This window comes from Odocoileus virginianus, chromosome 29 (genome assembly GCF_023699985.2).
Source record: "Odocoileus virginianus isolate 20LAN1187 ecotype Illinois chromosome 29, Ovbor_1.2, whole genome shotgun sequence".
Classification (NCBI taxonomy): domain Eukaryota; kingdom Metazoa; phylum Chordata; class Mammalia; order Artiodactyla; family Cervidae; genus Odocoileus; species Odocoileus virginianus.
The window spans coordinates 19,151,729-19,163,423 of NC_069702.1; the positions used below are offsets into that span (position 1 = coordinate 19,151,729).

Genomic DNA, 11,695 nt, shown 5'->3' on the forward strand with positions numbered 1-11,695 from the left:
ACTGGACTAAGGGCACAGAAGCCAAAAATGTAGGTCCAGTCCTCAGAAGGAACTCTGATGCCTCATTACTCCATTAAGCTAAGGGCTCCCAAAGGGCTGCACTTTCCAGACGAGAGAGAAGCTGGGTTCCTCATCTGGATGGTTAAGGCAACTTCAGTCTCAGAATTTAGATTAAGATAGTGCTAGGAAAAGTAAAGGGTCTCAAGAGCTTGAAAGAATCAATGAAAATCATTATTTCGCCCTAGATTTCTGATTGTTTCTACAGATATTTATTCAAACATAATGTCCCATAAATAAAACCAGCATAAGTGAGAATCAGCACACGCAATGTACGATTCTAGGAAGCATCAGGCCTCCATGCTTATCATGTTGAACTAATATATAAGCTTGAAAATACCTCCAGGGAAGAGGAAACTATAAAAACATGACAGTAGATCTGATAAAGAATCAAATAGGACTTACACAAATAAAACAGCACAATAAATGAAATTAAAAGCAAACGATGGGTTGGTCTAACCACAGATTGGGCACAATTTAAGAATACAGAACTGAAGGATGAATAAGAAGTAACAATCCAAAATGTAGTATGGAAAGACAAAAACAAGAAAATTGCCTTAGAGGACCAGTGACATTAAGGATACAGTGGGTAGATATAACATGTTTAATTGGAAGTTTAGAATATGAAGCAATATGGGGCTTCCCTGGTGGTTCAGTGGTAAAGAATCCACCTGCCAATGTAGGAAACGTGGGCTCAATCCCTGATCCTGGAAGATCCCACATGCCTCAGAGCAACTAAGCCGATGTGCCACAACTATCGAGCCTGTGATCTAAAGCCTCGAAGCCACAACCAGCAAAGCCCTTGTGCCCTAGAGCCGCGCTCTGCAACAAGAGAAGCCGCCGCAACAAGAAGCCTGCTCGCGGAAACAGAGAATTCCCTGCTCACCAGAAACTACAGGGAAGCCCATGCAGCAACAAAGACCCAGCGCAGAGTAACAGACAATGAAGAGAGAAATGGCTGATGTTTTTTCAGAAGCGCTGGAAGACAAGCTACTGACTCAGTATACCAACAAACTGTAAGTAACAAAAAATACTGAGAAATCTTTACAAAGACGCATCATGGTGGAAGCAAAATATTCAACAACAAAGAGAAAATCATTAATACATCTACATCTAGATCCAACCACCAGTAAGCAGGAAATACAAGAAATAGAGGCACATGTTAAACTACCATGAGGATGCAATGATCCAAATCTAGATAGTGGGAAATTCAGCTATTAGAATATCCCACATCTTCAAAAAATAAATGACATAAATAACTGGGGAGTGGAGGTGGTTCAACTGTAAAAGACTTACGGTAATAAATATATATTATGGTAAGCAAGCATTTAAAGTACAAATCACTATTTCTTTAATTATGACATAGCATGGGTTTCTCTTGTGGTTCAGTGGTAAACAATCTGCCGGCCAGCTCAGGAGACAGGAGTTCAGTCCCTCCTCTGGGAAGATCCCCTAGAGAAGGAACTAGCAATCCACTCCAATATTCTTGTCTGGGAAATCCCATGGACATAGGAGCTGGCAGGCTACAGTCCGTGGGGTCACAGAAGAATGGAACATGACTGAGTGACTGAACAAGTATGGATTTTATGGAAAATGGAGACTGCCTCCCCATGTTTGGGGAATTCCCATCATAGGAGTCTCGGTATACCACTTAACGTCTTATTGAAAAATTCAACTTTCTAAGTCCCAGAGCTAAAGCTGGGAGATTGAAAAACATGCAGACCCCTGGGGCGCTACTCATTCCTCCTGCTCTTATCTGCTCTTTCTGTTGTTCAGTTGCTAAGTCCTGTCCAAATCTTTGTGACCCCACAAACTGCAGCATACCAGGCTTCCCTGTCCTTCACTGTCTCCCAGAGTTTGCTCAAACTCATGTCCACTGAGTCAGTGATGCCATCTCAGCCTCTGTTGCCCCCTTCTCCTGCCTTCAATCTTTCCCAGGATCGGGGTCTTTTCCAATGAGTCAGCTCTTCAAATCAAGTGGCCAGAGTTTTGGAGCTTTGGCATCAACCCTTCTGATGAATATTCAGGACTGATTTCCTTTAGGATTGACTGGTTTGATATTCTTGCAGTCCAAGGGACTCTCAAGAGTCTTCTCCAGTACCACAATCTAAAAGCATCAGTTCTTCAGCATTCAGCCAACTCTCACATCCATTCATGACTCCTGAAAAACATAGTTTTGACTATACGGACCTTCGTCAGCAAAATGATGTCTCTGCTTTTCAATATGCTGTCTAGGTTTGTCATAGCTTCATCTTCCAAGGAGTAAGTGTCATTTAATTTAGTGGCTACAGTCACCATCCACAGTAACTTTGGAGCCCAAGAAAATAAAATCTGTCACTGTTTCCATCACTTCATGGCAAACAGATTCAGAAAAAAAGTGGAAACAGTGACCGATCTACTCTTGTCCCAGGGGTCTGATCAGGCTTGTGCCTGCCTCCTTCCTGAGGAAGCCAGAGGTTCCATCTGAACAGCCTTCCTACAGCAGTGTCCCACTCTAGGCGGCCAGGCGGGAGTCCCAGACCAGTGCTATCTCCCGGAATATTGACACAGAAGCCAAGTTTATTGGCGCCAGGGCTGCCACAGTTGGTGTGGCTGGTTCAGGAGCCAGCATTGGAACAGTCTTTGGCAGCTTGATTGCTGACTATGCCAGGAATCTGTCCCTGAAGCAGCAACTCTTCCCTGTGCCATTCTGGGCTTTGCCGTGTCTGAGGCTAGGAGGCCCTTCTGTCCGATGGCCCCCTTCCTCATCTTCTTCACCGTGTGAGACTCTGCGGAGGTCACCTTATCCCTGCTGCTCAACTCCAGGCCACACCCAGTGCTTTACCATTAAACACAGCATTTCTGGGACTTCCCTGGCGGTCCATGGGAAGACTTCACCTTCCGATGCAGGGGAGAGAGTTCCATCCCTGACTGGGGAGCTAAAATCCCACATTCCTCCAGGCCAAAAAACCAAAACAGAGGACAAAGGCAATAGTGTAACAAATTCAGTGAAGACTTTTTCTTAAAGTCTGGTCCACAGAATAAATTTTTAAAAAATAATAATATTGAAAGAAAGGACTATACATCATACATTGAGTCACTTTATAATTTTTAAACCTTGTGTAAATAAAAATAAATAAATAAATGCAAAAAAGTACGGTCCACAGGGAAAAAAAAGTCTTAAGAAAAAGTTTCTCTAAAAATAAAAAAACTTTCCCAGCCTCTCTCACAGCCAGAGCACAGATTTACGACCTCAACTCTTATCAGTCAGGCTTCTCCTATAGCAGACGTTGAAACAGGCAGAAGTGAATTGATTCAGCGGGATCAGTGCTAGGACAGGTGGCCGCTGTGGGGGTGCTCCTTTTCCAAGAGAGCAGTGGTGTATTAGCAGCAGCATCCAGATTCCAGCATTGATGGCATCAGTGCCGAAAGCAGCAGGTTCATGGACAGCAGGAGCAGCAGGAGAAACAAGGGGAGCTTTATGGAGCCCATTCTGCGGTGTGATTTTGGAAATAATTCCTGGATGAGAGTTCCCAGTGTGGCTTTCCAACTCTCCTAGAGAGTCTAAGTACTAAAATAGTCATTATTAAATTCACTTTTAGTTTAAAAAAAAAGAAAAAGAGGAAAGGATATATAACATGAATTAATGGAAGCAGTGCCAGAATAGCAGATTGAGGACATCCAAAATTTCACTACTCCATAAAAGAAATGAGAACAGTAGCCAAAGTTGTCAAAATCAACTTCTTCAGAACTCTGGAAATAAAATCTTGCAAGGATCCAAGGAGAGGTCTTTTGGCCTAAAGCTCAACATTCAGAAAACAATAGATCATGGCATCTGGTCCCATCTACTTCACAGCAAATAGATGGGGAAACAACAGAAACAGAGACTTTATTTTCCTGGGCTCCAAAATAACTGCAGATGGTGACTGCAGCCATGAAATTAAAAGATGCTTGCTCCTTGGAAGAAAAACTATGACCAACCTAGACAGCGTATTGAAAAGCAGAGACATTACTTTGCCAACAAAGATCCATCTAGTCAAAGCTATGGTTTTTCCAGTAGTCATGTATGGATGTGAGAGTTGGATTCTAAAGAAAGCTGAGCGCCAAAGAATTGATGCTTTTGAACTGTGGTGTTGGAGAAGACTCTTGAGAGTCCTTTGGACTGCAAGGAGATCCAACCAGTGAATCCTAAAGGAAATCAACCCTGAATATTCATTGGAAGGACTGATGTTGAAGCTGAAACTCCAATACTTTGGCCACCTGATGTGAAGAGCTGACTCCTTGGAAAAGACCCTAATGCTGGGAAAGATTGAAGGCGGGAGGAGAAGGGGATGACAGAGGATGAGATGGTTGGATGCCATCACTGACTCGATGGACATCAGTTTGAGCAAGCTCCAGGAGTTGGTGATGGACAGGGAGGCCTGGCATGCTGCAGTTTTGGGGGTCGCAAAGAGTCGGACAGGACTGAGCGACTGAACCAATGGGAGAGCTGGCCAAGAACTTGAATAGGCAGCTTTGGAACCATCATTGGAAAAACGTTTTAAAACCGGTCAGATGGGAAGATGTTTTTATGGCTGGAAGAGCTGCTGTTGGTCTTGGTGCTTTGTGCTTTGATGACTTGGGAATGTCCAATGAGATTGGAGCTATTGAAAAGGCTATAATGGCCTCAGTATGTGAAAGGTAGAATTCCACTGTATGTATTAACTCTTAGCAGGAAGTATTGGCTTAACAGCTTCATCTGCTTTGGCAGTGAGCAGAACTCCGTCTCTCAAGGACTTCATGATGAAAGGCTCTTCGGTGTTGATTGGTGCAACCTTTGCAGCCATAACTGGAGCTGGAATGCTGGTACAGTCAGTATCATATTCTTGGAACCCAGGCCCAAAACATCTTGCTTGGTTATTACTATCAGGTGTGATCAGTGCAGTGGTGGCTCCTCAAAATATTATGAGGGCTTCTTCTCATCAGAGCAGTGGGGTACACTGCTGGCATTGTGGGAGACCTTCCCACCGTGGCCATGTGTCCACCCAATGAGAAGTTTCTGAACATGGGAGCACCCTTGGGCATGGGCCTAGATCTGATCTTTGTGTTCTCACTGGCATCTGGGTTTCTTCCACCTACAATGGTGGCTGTGGCCACTGTATACTCAGTAGCAATTTATGGTAGATTAGTTCCTTTCAGCATGTCTCTTATGTATGATATGCAGGAATCAATCAAGTGTGCAGAAGTAGTACCAGTGTATACGGTTCAAAACTATGACCCTATCAATTCAATGCTGGGAATCTACATGGAGACATTAAATATATTTATGCTGGTTGTCAGTATTCTACCAACTGAAGGCAACAGAAAGAAGTGAAGTGACTCAGCTTCTGACTTCCTTAATACTTCAGATATCTGGCTTAATAGGGGAAGATTTTCCCTAAATAGGGGCTTCCCAGGTTGCTCTAATGATAAAGAACCTGCCTGCCTCCATCATGCAGGAGATGTAAGAGACATGGGTTCAATCCCTGGGTTGGGGAGATCCCCTGGAGGAGTGTGTGGCAACACACTCCAGTATTCTTGCCTGGAGAATCTCATGGACAGAGGACCCTGGCAAGCTATAGTCCATAGGGTTGCAAAGAGTCGGACACAACTGAAGAGACTTAGCTCACATGCATGCACATTAATTAAATAGTTTGTGCAAGCAGCTTTCATTGATGTTTAGAAGACAAGAAACTGTCAACATGTTTCAGGTGTTACAGCAAATGTGATGCTTCAGATCTGCTTTTTCTTCTGAGAATAAATTCAGAAGTTATCTTCCAAATAGCTCACTCATTTTCAATTCTCATGTTTGAATAATTCTAAAATGTTCTGATGAATGTGAAAACCGGTTTGTGTTGCAGGAATTAATGTTTTGTAGATTTTAAAATTTATTTGGTTAAGTGATATTTAGGAAACTCGTCTGCTTGCATTTTTTTTTGAGTGTGGGATATTAATAAGTAATGTTATTTTTTTATATTAATAAGTCATGTTATAAGTGACATAAGGGTTTGGTAAAAGGACGAGAGAGAAGTAAAGGATAGCTGTGGTCTTCCTGTGAATACTTAGAACTTGGCACATATGTAATTGTGGCGAGCCAGGGAGGGAGTCTGGATGTTTGAAAATAAGTTATGGCTGTACATCCGCTAAGTTATCAGAAGCATTGAGCAGAAAGCAAAGACATAGATGATTCTCAGGACTCTCCTTACAACATAGATGTGGTCATGTTTGACTTCTCATTGTTTGACACTGTTAGGGAGTCCACAATGTTAAATATACGGAGAATTCCTGTTACATAATATATATTAAAAACAAAAAAAGGACAAGAGGGCAGCAGACGATGAGATGGTTAGATAGCATCACTGACTCCCCTTGGATGTGAACTTGAGCAAACTCTAGAGGACAGTGGAGGGTGGGGAAGTCTGGCGAGCTGCAGTCCATGGCGTTGCAGCCGGACACGACTTACTGACTGAACAACAGCCATATATATTACATATGTGTGTTAAAGTCTTGAATTGTCGAGAACAAAATATCCTTAAAACACTCAGGACAAAATATTCAAATCATGAAAATTCTTGCATTTTTAAGTATACAAAACAGACTCACAGATATAGAGAACAAATTAATGGTTACCAGTGGGGAGAGGAAAGGGGCAGAGGCAATATAGGGGTGGGAGAGTAAAAGGTACAAACCATCATGTATAAAATAAACTGCAAGGATGTATTGTATAATCCAGGAAATATAGCCAATATTTTATGATAAGTATAAAGGGAGCCTAATCTTTAAAAATTATACTGTGAATCACTATATTGTAATATGTAACATATAATATTGTATATCAACTGTATAAGTTAAGAATTCATAACTATATAACTAAACTTAAAAGTATACAAACAATATGTGCATAATTGCTGAATATTTTTGCAAATTTATTGAAATGTTTAAAGGAATACATGCTTGCCTTTCTCCTCTCTTCAGGTTTTAAAGCTTTTATCAAAAAACCTGTTTGTATTACACTTGAGATTATGAAAGCAGTTTTCCCCCTCAGATTTGGTTTCTTGAATTTCATCTCAGAGGAATCACTGAAAAAAGGAAGGCAAAGTGAGGCTTTTTTCACGAACTGTATTAATCAAAAATGTAATGGAGATGGGGTGGGAGTTGGGAGGGAGGTTTAACAGGGAGGGGACATACATAAACCTATGGCTGATTCATGTTGCTATACGGCAGAAATGAGCACAATATTGTAAAGCAATTATCCTCCAATTAAAAATAAAAAAGAAACAATGAGTCTACAAAAAAAAAGAAATAAAAAATGCTTTGTTCGAGTTTCGAATAGCAGAATATTCCTTCTCTACTCCATAGACCATTACTTAACTCTCCCATGCAATTTTTAAGTTTTTCTTTGATACAAGAGTTATTTTTGGAAGTTCTTATGAATGAAATAACTGAGATTATTGAGATGGTTGGTAATTTTTTAAAATTTATTTTTAACTGGAGGATAATTGCTTTACAATGTTGTGTTGGTTTCTGCCATATACCATCTTGAATCAGCTCTAAGTATACATATGTTCCCTCCCTCTGGAACGTCCCTCCCACCCATGGTTGGTGGTTTTGACAAATATTTATTATAGTAATCCAGAAATAACTATTCTAGCCATTTCAATTTACATAGGATGCTTATTTCTGAAATAATAAACAGTTCAGCCAGGGGGAAAAAAACAGATAAATTGGACTTTATTAAAATTAAAAATGTCTGTGCTTCAAAGTACACCATCAAATGAATGAAAACAATCTACAGAATGGGAAAATATTGCAAAACATATATCTGATGGGAAAAAAAAACACCTTGTAACTGGAGTATTAAAAAAATACAACTCGATGAAGCTGGGGGGAAAGACAAATAACCCAATTTTAAGACAGGCAAAGAATCCAAATAGAGGTTTTCCCAAAGAATATATACAAATGGTTCAAAAGTACATGAAAAGATGCTGAGCATCAGTAGTCATTGTGTGCATGCCTACTAAGTCTCTTCAGCCATGTCCAACTCTTTGCAACTCTATGGACTATAGCCATCAGGCTTCTCTGTCCATGGGATTCTCCAGGCAAGATACTGGAGTTGGTTGCCATGCCCTCTTCCAGTGGATCTTTCTAACCCAGGGATCTAACTGGAGTTTCTTACCTCTCCTGCATTGGCAGGCAGATTCTTGACCACTAGTGCCACCTGGGAAGCCCTCAGTAGTCATTAGGGAAATGCAAATATCAAAACTTTGCTTTGATACTGATTTGAACTAGTTAGTTCCTAAAATGCATGTGGAAATAGTAGATTCACCAAATGTTAGACCATCTAGGACAATGGAAAAATCCTGAATGATCAAAAGTTACTCTCATAATTTCCTCGTGTATTTTCTAAGAAAGAAACATAAATTATCAGTCTTACACCAAATTAAAAATGAATATTAGTGGTATGAATGACATCAAGTTGTTTTCACCTAAAACTGCACATGACAAAATTAGTGATACACATTTTATTTTTTAAAAATCCCATCTCTTTTTTTCCTTTTTAAATTTCTCTATGCACTCATAGAGGTACAAGAGCAGTTTTATTTTTATATTTTGGCTGTGCTGTGTCTTCATTGTAGCCCATGGGCTTAGTTTCCTGACCAGGGATGGAACCCACATCCCCAGGGTTAGAAGGCGGATTCTTAAGCACTGGAGCACCAGGGAAGTCCCACATCTCTTTTTACATCACTGAAAACCTTTGAATATTGACTTAAGAAAGCTTAGGAAGCCACGAGTCAGGCCAGTGGAGCCTCGAGGTGACTGCTGCTGTGGGTGGATTCTGGGGCCCAAAGCACAACTGTATGGGAGAACTCCACGTGCCCAACTCCACATAAAGTCAATAGCCAAATGGGCCCTGGGAAAAGTGATTGGGACAACAATTCAACAAACTGCTACAGTGAGAGTAACCAGGCTTGTTTTGGATCCCTCCTTATTAAATCATTTTATTTTGTTAATTATGTTTATTTATTTTTAATGGATTGATGACTGCTTTACAATATTGGTTTGATTTCTATCATACATCAGCAGGAATTAACCATAGTGGTACATATGTTCCCCTCTCTCTTGAACCTTCTTCCCATCTCCCACCCTTTCCACCCCTCCAAGTTGTTACAGAGCCCCAGTTTTGAGTTCCTGAGTCATAGAGCACATTTCCATTGACTATCTATTTTACATATGTTAGTGTATAGAAAGCATTTTCTTTTTTATTCTTAAAAAATCTTTATTTATTTTTGACTGCCATCACCATCTTGGCCATCATCCTCTCAAGTGGTGGCATGTGGGCTTAACCGCCCCTCAGCATGTGGAATCCTCCCCAACCTGGGATCGAACCCACATCCCCTGCATTGGCAGGCAGACAACCAACCCCTGCACCACCATGGAAGGCCCCATTAAGGTGTTTTAGTAAGTGAAAAACCCATCTCATTCGTGATGCTCTTTAGCAGCGTGAAGCCAGAGTACTGTTTCTCACTGCTTTATTTGTCACGTGAACAAAGCACGTGAAACACAAACTGCCTGAGATCATTTTCAAAGCTGGATGAGTCACAGATCTAGTGACCAGGAAACTGTGAGCAGGAACTCCTTACCTGGAGAGTCCAGTCAGTTTGGAAACCACTCATTTAACCAAAAATTGCACAGAACTTGGTACCTCTTCAACACAGTGAAGGAGGGTTGGAAGACAGAGACACGAGCAAAGATGTCTAAGTTTGCTTCATGGAAAAAGTTTTCTAAGTTTCATCACAAACTGTCCAATTCATCCTCTGGTATTCATGAAATACCAGAAGTAAATGAAATAAAGGCCTTGTTACAATTTTTCATGTTTCAAGTTTCTTTATCGGTGACATCTTTTCTGTTACACTGAGACTCAGCCTGATGCTGGGAAAGATTGAAGGCAGGAGGAGAAGGGGACGACAGAGGATGAGATGGTTGGATGGCATCACTGACTGGATGGACATGAGTTTGAGATAGCTCTGGAAGTTGGTGAAAGACAGGGAGACCTGGCATGCTGCTGTCTATGGGGTCCCAAAGAGTCAGACATGACTGAGCGACTGAACAGAAATGAAGTGCATCTAGTAATCCACAGTGTTATTTTATAATGTTTTATAATATTTATAATCTTTGTATAATTTTATAATGTTTTGTTTTAGAAGGTGCATTATTTTCATTCAAAGAAATTTTGAATGCATCTTAGAATCTTTATTTGGAAGAAGAGAATCTACCTTTTGAGATCATAAACAGATAAGGCCACATTAAGTGAATTGTTATTTTTGAGGGTATGTAATACAATACTTTGTTCATAGTGATGCTTCTAATGTCCACTTGACTTCACATTCCAAGATGTCTGGCTCTAGGTGAGTGATCACACCATCGTGATTATCTGGGTCGTGAAGATTTTTTTGTACAGTTCTTCTGTGTATTCTTGCCACATCTTCTTTTTTTTTTTTTTTTGCCACATCTTCTTAATATCTTCTGCTTCTGTTAGGTCCATACCATTTCTGTCCTTTATTGAGCCCATCTTTGCATGAAATGTTCCCTTGGTATCTCTAGTTTTCTTAAAGAGCAAATCTGGAAAACTCAGCAGTGGCCACAGGACTGGAAAAGGTCAGTTTTCATTCCAATCCCCAAGAAAGGCAATGCCAAAGAATGCTCGAACTACTGCACAATTACACTCATCTCACATGCTAGTAAAGTAATGCTCAAAATTCTCCAAGCCAGGCTTCAGCAATACGTGAACCGTGAACTTCCAGATGTTCAAGCTGCTTTTAGAAAAGGCAGAGGAACCAGAGATCAAATTGCCAACATCCGCTGGATCATTGAAAAAGTAAGAGAGTTCCAGTAAAACATCTATCTCTGCTTTATTGACTATGCCAAAGTCTTTGACTGTGTGGATCACAATAAACTGTGGGAAATTCTGAAAGAGACAGAATACCAGACCATCTGACCTGTCTCTTGAGAAACCTGTATGCAAGGTCAGGAAGCAACAGTTAGAACTGGACATGGAACAACAGACTGGTTCCAGATAGGAAAAGGAGTACGTCAAGACTGTATATTGTCACCCTGCTTATTTAACTTATATGCAGAGTACATCATGAGAAACGCTGGGCTGGAAGAAGCACAAGCTGGAATCGAGATTGCTGGGAGAAAGATCAATAACCTCAGATATGCAGAGGACACCACCCTTATGGCAGAAAGTGAAGAGGAACCAAAAAGCCTCTTGGTGAAAGTGAAGGAGAGTGGAAAAGTTGGCTTAAAGCTCAACATTCAGAAAACTAAGATCATGGCATCCGGTCCCATCACTTCATGGCAAATAGATGGGGAAACAGTGGAAACAGTGGCTGACTTTATTTTTGGGGGCTCCAAAATCACTGCAGATGGTGATTACAGCCATGAAATTAAAAGATGCTTACTCCTTGGAAAGAAAGTTATGACCAACCTGGATAGCATATTTAAAAGCAGAGACATTAGTTTGCCAACAAAGGTCCTTCTAGTCAAGACTATGGTTTTCTCAGTAGTCATGTATGGATGTGATAGTTGGATGGTGAAGAAAGCTGAGTGCCGAAGAATTGATGCTTTTGAACTGTGATGT

The 11,695-nt window shown here is 40.8% G+C and overlaps 1 pseudogene; it reads left to right on the forward strand.

Moving 5' to 3' along the window:
• The first annotated feature begins 800 nt into the window (after positions 1–800).
• LOC110136852 (growth hormone-inducible transmembrane protein pseudogene) lies at positions 801–5,389 on the forward strand (annotated as a pseudogene).
• Positions 5,390–11,695: the final 6,306 nt, after the last annotated feature.